The 10,990-nt window shown below is 32.8% G+C and overlaps 3 long non-coding RNA genes across 3 annotated transcripts; all 3 read right to left on the bottom strand.

Annotated features, from left to right (window-relative positions):
• Positions 1-607: 607 nt before the first annotated feature.
• Positions 608-4,265, bottom strand: LOC148299942 (uncharacterized). The gene is made up of 3 exons (XR_015839014.1): positions 4,177-4,265; positions 1,953-2,198; positions 608-1,552 (listed from the first exon to the last, which is right to left on the bottom strand). It is a non-coding gene; the product is annotated as an uncharacterized LOC148299942 (long non-coding RNA).
• A 226-nt stretch (positions 4,266-4,491) lies between these two features.
• On the bottom strand, positions 4,492-7,137 carry LOC148299941 (uncharacterized). Its single transcript, XR_015839015.1, has 3 exons — positions 6,962-7,137; positions 6,480-6,728; positions 4,492-5,823 (listed from the first exon to the last, which is right to left on the bottom strand). It is a non-coding gene; the product is annotated as an uncharacterized LOC148299941 (long non-coding RNA).
• A 786-nt stretch (positions 7,138-7,923) lies between these two features.
• Positions 7,924-10,890, bottom strand: LOC148299940 (uncharacterized). Its single transcript, XR_015839017.1, has 4 exons — positions 10,507-10,890; positions 9,946-10,009; positions 9,571-9,801; positions 7,924-9,414 (listed from the first exon to the last, which is right to left on the bottom strand). It is a non-coding gene; the product is annotated as an uncharacterized LOC148299940 (long non-coding RNA).
• Between the last annotated feature and the right edge of the window lie 100 nt (positions 10,891-10,990).

Here is a 10,990-nt window from a genome sequence, read left to right as displayed (position 1 = left end):
CGCAGTTATTATTATTACTAAGCCATTGTGTCTTATCAAGTGGTCCACCATCCTTCTTTTCTTTCTGAACGATTATTAATGTGTTTTTCGCCCCACGTGTCCATACCACCTAAAATAACCTATCTACAATTTTCAATTATCCCTACCTCAGCCTTGCATTCCTTTCTATCTTCATTTTCACTCATATCATACATCAATATTCCAAACCTCGTCTAAGGAATCGAAGTTCAACAATGTTCACTCTGCTTTATTTTTATTTTGTTACTTACATGTATCTTTACATCCATAAATATTTCTCCACTGCTGGATGTAGGCCTCTTTTAATTCTTTCCAGACTTCTCTCGTTCAGGCTCTTTCGATCCACTTACTACCCGCGACGCGGACAATGTCATCTGTCTCTTCTGGGGCCGGTCTATTCCTCTCTTCATGTCCGATGGTCTCCACCGCAGAACTCTGGATGCCCATCTGTCTCGTCCATTGCCATTTCAGTCTGGCAACGCGATCTATCACATCGTTTACCTAACCATCGTTTACGTAACATTTGTCTGTTTTAAAAAAAAATAGTTTTTATTATTATAAAAGTATTCAATGTCATTAAAAACAAATATTCAATGAAGGTATATATTTATTAGTAAATAACATAAAAGGCATATATTTAAATACAGCACATGCATATTATACACATATGGTAAGGGCACGTAAGCTTCTGACGTGTTTTTTAAAAATAAATATTACGCTTTCTCCAGAGGTTATGACGTTACAATGACAACACCTTATCGTATCGTTCTCTAATGGTTGCGCATATGTCTTGACAAAGCACTTTTGTAGTAACATGTATAATTGCACACAGAACAAGATATTTTGTTCTTTGCGTGAATGGACATGTGATAATTTAATGCTCCATCAGTCTCACAAATAAAAGAGCATTCAAAACAGTCAAAATAACCTTTCTTTACGTGTCGACGAACATGGTTTTGTAAACAAAATTTATTGTTGGAAACGTATGAACATTCTGAGCATTGAAACAAATGTTTCTCTTCGTGCGTATTCCTGATATGCACATTCAATTTATATCTACTCTTGCACGTGTAATTGCACTCTTTACAAGATAACGGTCTTACTTCAGAATGTATTTCGGAATGTATATTCAGAAGTTCTTCAGATTTAGCTAAAAAACTACATTCTGGACTATGGAACGGTTTAAGTATACTATGAGTTACCACATGTCGCTTCAAATGAGAATTAGATTTAAAAACTTTGGAGCACGTGGAACATACGTATTTGTTTGTATGATGGAAACATTCCGTGTGGTTCTTCAACTGCGCTTTCAAATATGTTTCAAAACTGTTACATATTGGGCAACGTATCAATTTATCCACGTGAACGGACATGTGACGCACAATTGCGCTTTTCTGCGTAAAAACATGACCGCAAGGTTCACAAACAAACACTCCTTGGTTCGATACCGTGTTTCGTCGTTTCATCTTTTTTGCTTTAGGTGGTTTCTTGCTTTTTACTTTTTCGCAAGAGCCTTTCCTTTTGTTTGAATCACCTAAAATATCACTATGAATTAAACATGTGCCATGAACACAAATCAAGATATTATCGAGATTTGCGTCAGCAAATAAGTTGAAGGTTTTCTCTTACCAGAAAAATAATAAATAGTTATGTTTTCGGGCAATAATGGCAACTATATGCAAAACATGATATGCGTTCTGATTCTGTCACTCAGTAAGTAATTTAAACGTTCGTTTTGAAGAATATTATCATTTTAATATGTAATTATTTCTAAATCGTTTCAAACTCGTAATACGTATGACACGGTAAGCAATGAGTATGATTGTGTTTGAATAAATAGTTATTTAGAATTGACTGGATCGAATAGGCCTCTTCGGGTGGAATTAATATGAGCATTTGTGCCAATTTTTACTAATGAATACGCTTAAACTTACTAGAATATTTTAAACATTCTTGTTTAATATCAGGATAGTCAATTTCTATCTCCGAGTAGATCATCGTGCTTGATTCTTCGGTGTAGTGTACATCAGTACTCGTTCCAGCACCATGATCAGGAGCAGACTTGATCCCTTTCTCGGGATATACTATTTTATTTTTGACAATATTCTCTTCTACGTCGCTAGACTGTACAGCAGCTGGGCCTGATGCAATGAGCTCCATCTTTCCGGGTGAAAATACGACTGAAATACAAAACCTTTTTTTTATTTGTATAAATTTATTAATTGTATTTACTAAATAATATAATATTTGAGTAACAAGCAGCATCTCTCTCTTAATACGAGCGGACTGCTCGTATTTATAAAGACTTAATTAGAATAATAATCACTAGGGAAATTAAATATATTAATAAAAATAAAGTTTATACTATATCAGAGTACAAATCAAATAATGATAACCACTGGATGGGTATATTGTTCGTTTTCCTTTATTTAAGAAAAAATCTTTGTTTATATACAAGTGGCATATTATGTAAATTTACTAGTCTTTACGATTGATTTTTCAACTGTTCTCATATTAATAGGTGATATCTACTATCAAAAGTCTTTATATTGGTTGATTCAATTTATCTCGATTATAAGTTAAACTATTTATAGATTCTAGTCCGTTATATTGTAAGATTTTTCAACTGACATTTTTATTTTATATTGTGATATATATTATTTACAGTTTCTAGTCTTAAAATTGTTTAATTTTTTAAAGATCTCATTATAAGTGATATATACTTTTTACAGATTAAGTACCTATTTATATTGTTTGATATTTAACTGATCTCATTAAAATAAGCGATGTATACTTTTTATACATTTGATCTTCATACGGTTTGAATTTTTTACTGTTTTCATTATTTAAGTAAGGGATATAATCAATTTATCCTTTCTAGTCTTTATGTCGTCTGATTTTTCAACTGTTTTTATTTTTATTTCATATTTCGATATTTACTATTATATTTATGGTTTCTGGTCTTAATATTATTTGATTTTGCAATTGTTCTTATTTAAGTAAACAAAATATACTGTTTACAGTTTCTAGTCTTTAAATTTTTATGGTATTTCCAAGTTGTCATCATTATAATTTATGATACATACTATTCATGGATTTAGTCTTGTCTTTTTACTGTTATTTTAGTATGTGAAATATACTTTTCTTACAGTTACTTGTCTTAAATTGTTTGACTTTTAACTGATTTAATTTGAATTTATGTTGTGATATTCAAAGTTTTTAATCTGTATATTGTTTAGTTTTAAAAAAATGATGAAATTTTAATGTGTAAAAATGTAAATCATTAATTTTTTGTTAAAAAGCTTTAATCGAACTTAATTTATAAACTCGTTAACAAAATGTTTTAACCGCAGATTATCAGGACTTCATAATTTATGTCTGTTGTTTATATACTATATTACAAATAAAAAAATACATATTTTTAAAAGTTGGTATTATTTTTTTGGAAGTTGGTAGTATTATATATATGAGGAGCCAAGTGTACCTGAAATACCTGAATTTAATAATAACATCGTATAGTATTACTCTAAAAATGTAGTCTAAATGCGATCTGCCAGATATTTGTGTTGTAAAACGTTATATCGCTCATTTGGTGTAACGATGGCGTAATTACACTTTTAGAAATATTACAGGAGATGCCATTCAGACGTTGTAGCAACAGAAATAGCGCCATTTTACTCAATTCTACAATGACTCTCGCAGCATTTCACCACAAAATCAATTCAGTCGATGTTTTCCCCGATGTCAATAGTCTTTTCGCATATTTTGACATGTTAAATTTGTTTTTTTTTTTAAATGTGTAATTATGTCATTGTTGCACCAAATGAGCGATATGAAAAATACCGAAATCGTGAAATACATAAGCCAAGAAGTATTTCGAATATACTATGGTTTGACTTCACTGATAAAAAGTCAAGCTGAACAATGTACACAAATATCAATACAAAATATAAACATTTTTTCTATTTCTTTGTGTGCTGGCACTGTCAAAATATTACGAAGTAAACATCGACGAGTATACTTTACGGCCGGTCAGATTACCTAACCTCACTTTTCAATCCAATAACTGTCCATTTTAAAATACATGCAAACAAACATCCGCATTTAAAATATAAATTCATTAAATATCTACGAAGTTAATTTTTAGATTATATTTACCCAGTTTTCCCACGATCGAACACCAAACAAAACAAAATTATGAATACCATGCCACCGGTACCACAGATAACTAAACTAATGGAATGTCTTCACCACAGTCTTGCATTTGCGAAGGATTCATTTTAGTTTTATTGTCTATAGTTTCCCTGTGAGCAGTACATTTTGGGGCGATCCGGCCGCCGTTGATTTTTCAGTCTGTCCTGCGATATTTGTGTCATGCCATTACGTTTTCATTATTTTGTTTACAATTTACTATGGCGGCCCGGCTCAAGGTAAATTTATAGAAATACATTGAATAAAAAAACTTAAAACACGTTTTAGAGATGTAAAGTTATTTATTAAGAGTCTAAGCATAATACAAATATTTGACCTAAGTAGAAAAAAACTATTACTAAACATAAATCACATATATTTCCTTTAGTAAAATATTCCCGATACAGCCAGGATACGACTAATAAATGTGTAAAGATTGCGGAATAGTCTCCGAGTAGGCTTAGGGACATCTAAGGAAAGATGGGATAACCCAAAGAGATGGGAGTCTCCTACGTCCCAACTGGTGCGAACGCGCATGTGGTAATCTTTAACTGAAAATTCGCAGTGCCAAATCGAAGAAAAAAAACTAATATTTATGAATATTTCCATGCAGCTTTAGAGCTTTTTCGTTGCGGCCAATAAACTCGCAGGACTTACACGCTAAAGGATTAGTAGAGTCATGAAAGCGCTTTATGTGCCTTATCAAGGCGTGTTTGAACACTGATTTGTAACCACATGCGTCACACATATGTGCTACAGAAGAATGTACGGCCCGTAAGTGTTTTCTTAAATACGCTTTTTCAGAGGTTTTGAAACTACAGTGCGTACAACTAATTGACATTAATCTCGAATGAGTTCGAATATGTTTTGACAAGTCCGATTTATAGTAACACGTGAAAGTGCAACTTGTGCAACACATTCGCTTCTCTCCGTGAGTGTGCATATGTTCCTTAAGCGCAGAAACAGTTTCACCAAGAAAAGAGCATTTGAAACAGTTAAAATTAACCTTATCCATGTGTTTACGAACATGGTTTCGTATTAATACTTTATTGTTAGTAGCGTAGGAACATTCTGAACATTGGAATTCGTTTTTCTGTGTGTGCACATTCTTCGTATGGACATTCATCGCACGTTTAATATGGCATGTGTAATTGCACTCATTACAAGAAAACTGTTTTGCTTTAGAATGCTTTCCAGAATGTAAATTGAGACGTTGTCTCGACACAGTTGAATAACTACACTCTGGACAAGAGAATGCTTTAAAATTATTATGAATGGCAACATGTCGATTCAAATCGCTACCGGTTTTGAATGCTTTAGAGCACGTAGAACATACGAATTTTTTTGTATCTTGATGGGCATGTTGTTTGTGCTTTCGCAAATACGGTTTAAAATACGTTTTATACTTGTCACACAAAGAACAATGTAACAGTTTACCTACGTGAAGGGGCATGTGACTTTTAATTGCGTTTTTATTAGTAAATACGCGACCGCAATGGTCACAAACACATATTCCTGGTTTTGATGAAGACCGCTGTGGTTTTTTGGTTTTTACTTTTGGTAGTTTCTCGATTTCTACAGGTTCAGTACCACCTTCCCACTTCATTGTTCCACCTAAAAACATAATGGAAAATAAACACAAAAAAAATCAAAGCATGATTTACATAAGGTCAACATCTCAATCCATTAATAATCATCATTAAGTATTTTTAAATGTGATTACAAGTTATGATGACGCGCAGAAAAATGAATTTAATTCATGTTTAATTTTATATTCCCTTATATTTCTCTTTTCTCTCTTAATATACTATAGTATTCATAGCGTATATGTGAAATTATTTAATTGGCTTTATCATTGTCCATCTAGCCTGTGCATTGTCAGCTACACAATTTGGATATAAATATTTTTTTACCCATGTTTAACAAGCAGAATGTATTATTTTAATCGAATCAATAATCATTGCAGACACATCTGATTCAAATAGTGCATAGTCCGCTTCGACTTGGGTCAACTTAATTATCGATTATATGATTGCAAAATAATCAAAATGGTGTTCCAGATTCATGGATCTAGGATTTGAATATATATAACGATTTACAGATGACGTAAGTGAGAAGCTAGTTGTAAACATAACTGATACATATATAAGACCCATAGGTAGGAATTGAAGGAGCCAGGAATAGGTACAAAAAGAGAATAGCGGTAAAGACTAGGCATTTGGGATTGCACTCCCGTACTGTTAATGATTCATGCTTTCACAAATACGTACTAGAAGCTTTAATACATTCTTGTTTTATGTCAGGATACGAAACGTCTATCTTTGAGTGGATCATCATGTCACTGCATTCTCCAGCATAGCGTGGTTCAATACTTGTCCCGACATCAAACGTTGGAATAAACTTCTTTTGAATGTTGGGGCATTCCATTCCACTTTGGATAATATTAATTTCTTCAATGTCAGGCTTTACAATATCTGAACACGATGCAGGAAGATCCATGTTTCCAGGTGAAAATAGGACTGAAGTAAAAAAAAAACATAAATGTACATTGTAATCAATTTAAAAATGCAGTAGTAAATGCAATTTCTTGACTGAAGTAAAAAAGAAAACGTTGATAGTACGGTATAATTAATCTACAAATCCAGTCGAAATGCAATTTCTTGCATTTCGACTGTACGACCGCGAATTCATTGCCAAAACATTAAAAAGGTGCTAAAATCAATATTATGCTATGCAACCAATTGTGACCTACATATAAACTAGACGTAATATCTTTGCATATCTTTATATCTTCAAACAACGATTACTACATTAGGTCTCCAAAATACATTATTTACATGTACAAGTGACAAATGTAATTTTTATCCGTCAAAATGAAATTTACGCTGAAACTACGCGTTCACTGCCCGAGATGATAAGAAAACGAGCGGCTACATTTTTTTATTCCACGCAGGTTCATGTTCCAGAATAAATTAGTACCTACTTAATTATTACTCTAGCAATACTTCTTATCCGCACCCTTATCCTAACCCAATGGTGCATAGAGCACTGCATCTTATTAACGCAGTGTTATCTTGATCGTTACTTAGATGAAGGAAAAGTGATCACTCCTGCGCGTCAGGGAACAATCCAGAATAATATTTAATAAGTATTAGAGAGCTAAATCACTAATATTTATTTTAACCCCCCCTCCCGCTGGGAATATCGAACCCGGGACCTCCAGCACAAAAAGTAAACACGTTAACCATTGCACCACGATGGCGAACTCATGCAATACAGATATTCAAAAAATATTATTTACTAAATGTTTGAAACACTTACCTGTGAATTTAATTTTGAAACTGAAAAAATAACTTGGTTTTAAAATCATTATTTTATGACCTAATGTCGACCGGTTTCGAGGCAACTACCTAACTCAAGACTAACTAACACAAAAATTTTGTGCTAATTAATCTTGAGGAAGAGACTGCTTGCTTTGAAAACAGTCGATATCATAATTAAGTAACAATAAGAATTGTTGTAATTTTATAATAATGTTATGAAAAATATTATGTTCTCCCAGATATTTATCCCAGATATCCTGTTATGCGTAATCCTCAGTGCCATTGAAATCCTATGTAAGTCGGTAGGTAAAAAAAATATTATTTTCATTAGACGTTTTTATCGATAAAATGAGGATACTGTCTTGTAAAAAATAAACAAGGTTTGTCAATATTTTTCTTTTAGTAAATTTAAACAGAACAATTGCGACAAAAATACCAATACAGATTTACATAGAACGTATTTTTGTGTGACATTTCTCAAAATGTATAATATTATTGATACCGCGAAACATTCTTTACGTGGTAGTTTTCGGTGGATTTTCGTTATAAAAATATAATGAGACAGGTATATAAAACAAACTGTAATCTCAAAGGGATGTTTTTGATACTACTATCTCGTGTCTTTTGTATAAGGGTTTTCTATACTCTGACTCTGACCAGTGCGACAGCGGTGAGACTACTGTGCATTGTGCATTGAGTGTAGCTGCATCTCACATACTGCAGTACGTTTACAGCATCCTATACAGAGTTTAAATTCAGACAAGTGAAAAACCTTCTATCGAGATGATGAGCTTTAGTTACAAAATTGTGTAGTGACGGAAACAAAAAAAAAGCTTTACAAATAATTACAACAAAATCTAATATTTATGAAGATTTGAGTGCAGCAATAGAGCTTTTTCGTTGCGGCCAATAAACTCACAGGTCTTACACGCGAAGGGATTAGTAGGGTCATGAAAGAGTTTTATGTGTTTTATCAAAGCACATCTAAACACCGTTTCATAACCACATGCGTCACATATACGTGTAACTGGGCCGTGTACGTTCCTAAAGTGGCATTTTAAATATGCTTTCTCAGACGTTCTGAAGTTGCAATCAGTACACTTGAATGACATTACTCTCTTATGGGTACGCATATGTTTGACCAAATCGTATTTATAGTAACACGTATAATTGCAACTAGTGCAAGACATACGTTTGTCTCCGTGCATGTACATGTGTTCTTTTAGGGCAGAATTAGTTTTACAAACAAAAGAGCATTTGAAACAGTTAAAATAAACATTATCCATGTGTTTGCGAACATGGTTACGCATTAACACTTTATTGTTAGTGGCGTATAAACATTCCGAACACTGAAACATAGCTTTATGTGCGTGTTTATTCTTCGTATGCACATTCATCATATTTTTAAGCTTGCACGTATAATCACACTTACTACAGGAAAACGGTCTCACTTTAGAGTGTGTTCTAGAATGTAAATCTAAACGTTCTTCAGAAACACCTGAATAACTACATTCTGAACAAGAGAATGTTTTCAATTTATTGTGAATTAGCACGTGCCGATTCAAATTGCTACTTGTTTTGAATACTTTGGAACACGTGGGACACGCAAATGTTTTTGTATTTCGATGAAAATTTTCCTTGTGTCTTTGCAAATATGCTTTAATATGCGTCTTGTACTTATCACACAAGGGACAATGTAACAATTTACCTATGTGAATAGGCATGTGAAATTGAATAGAACTTTTCTGAGTAAAAACACGACCGCAATGTTCACAAACAAACACTCTTGGTTTAAATGAGGTCTCGCGTTTTTCCCTTTTCACTTTTGGTAATTTATTGTTTTTTACTCTTTTAACAGCACCTTTATTTTTCTTCAATTTACCTAAAATATAATTATAAATTAAATACTAAACAGAAACTCGTCAGTACATATTATTAAATGTGGTAACGACAAGAAATACTAATGAGGAATGAAACAATGAGTCGAATACATAGAACAGAATATGTCAGATTTACTGCTGCGATCATAAATACTTACTAGAAGATTCGACACATTCTTGTTTAACGAAAGGATTAGTAATATGTATCTTCGAGCGGATCATTTTGTCGCTATATCCTCCCGTGTGGTAAAGTTCAGTACTCGTCCCCTCAAATAGGAGTAGACTCTTTACCTATGTAGGGATATGCTTTTCCATCATAGAGAATATTCACATCTGCATCACCAGGCTGTACAATATGTGACCCTGATGCAGCAAGATCGATATTTTGACTGAAATATAAACAAAAAATGACAGAATTAGAGCCTGACTAATTTACGATTCACTAATGATCGTTTACATGTAACTAGATAATATTATTTAAATCATTTAAAATTCTACAGAATCCCTCATATATATATATATGTATTTTGTACCTCTGACAATGATGTGATTTTGCACTTTCCTGTTTCACACCTAACTGCATTTATTTTTAGACCTCTAAAATAATTGAGAAGCATTTTTTATTGTGTATAAAAATTAGAACAAAACAATGAAATTTATCAAAGCTTTCAATATGTCAAACATATTCGGTCAAAATAAAACCCAGCACCACTCTTTGCAAGAAAACGAACGGCTACAACTATCAATGTATCATTTTAAATTGAAATATAAAAATATTCGAATTTCAAAAATGTACACCTTTTATAAAGAAAGGATTAAAGCCATTTTGATTAAAAAGATTATTCAATCTTTTGCTTGAGTGGATTTTTAATAATGACATCTTTTCTTCATGCTTAATTTTAAAATTTATTAATTGATGTACTTTTTTTCTCATTTTTTACAAATTTTGTGGTTGGATATTTTAAAAATAAAGATAGTTATTCTTGATAGAATCGTAATTTTTTCTGGAAAAGGTGTTTTACATGAGAATAATAGTTTTCTCAGTAGCAATAAAAAATTCAAGCAATTATTTAACAACATACCCCAATACTTACATGATCTTCTTAACGTGGTGTAGCCGTTCGGTCGTTTGATCAATCACTTCTGCTTCGATTTAAACGTCAAAAGTTTTAATAAAGCTATAAATATACTCATCTTATTGGTTTTAAAACATCTTCTTCTCCGTCTTAATCCTCATTGCTGAGGGTTGTGACCCTTGCAGAGGCAATGACTCTTCTCCAGTTATCCCTTGACTGCGCTGCACGTAGCGCTCCAACCACTGAGGTGCCTGCTGCTTGATCGGTCCATCGTGTGGGGATCTTCCTCTCCCTCTCTTTCCCTCCAGGCTACCGATCACAACTAGTCGTTCCAGGCTATCCTCGTTGCCACGCGCAACGTGTCCAAAGAACTGGAGAATCCGTCGGGTACAGATATTGGCCAGAGACAAGAGACAAATTATTTTAAAGATATTTATAAAATTTAAATATACGTGTAAGTTTCGACATGATAGCGATTATTTAAATTTTTGGCGGTCATTGA

Source organism: Brachycentrus maculatus, unplaced genomic scaffold (genome assembly GCF_059751285.1).
Source record: "Brachycentrus maculatus isolate JH-2025_06_01 unplaced genomic scaffold, ASM5975128v1 h1tg000878l, whole genome shotgun sequence".
Classification (NCBI taxonomy): Eukaryota; Metazoa; Arthropoda; class Insecta; order Trichoptera; family Brachycentridae; genus Brachycentrus; species Brachycentrus maculatus.
This window is presented reverse-complemented; position numbering and strand designations above follow the sequence as displayed.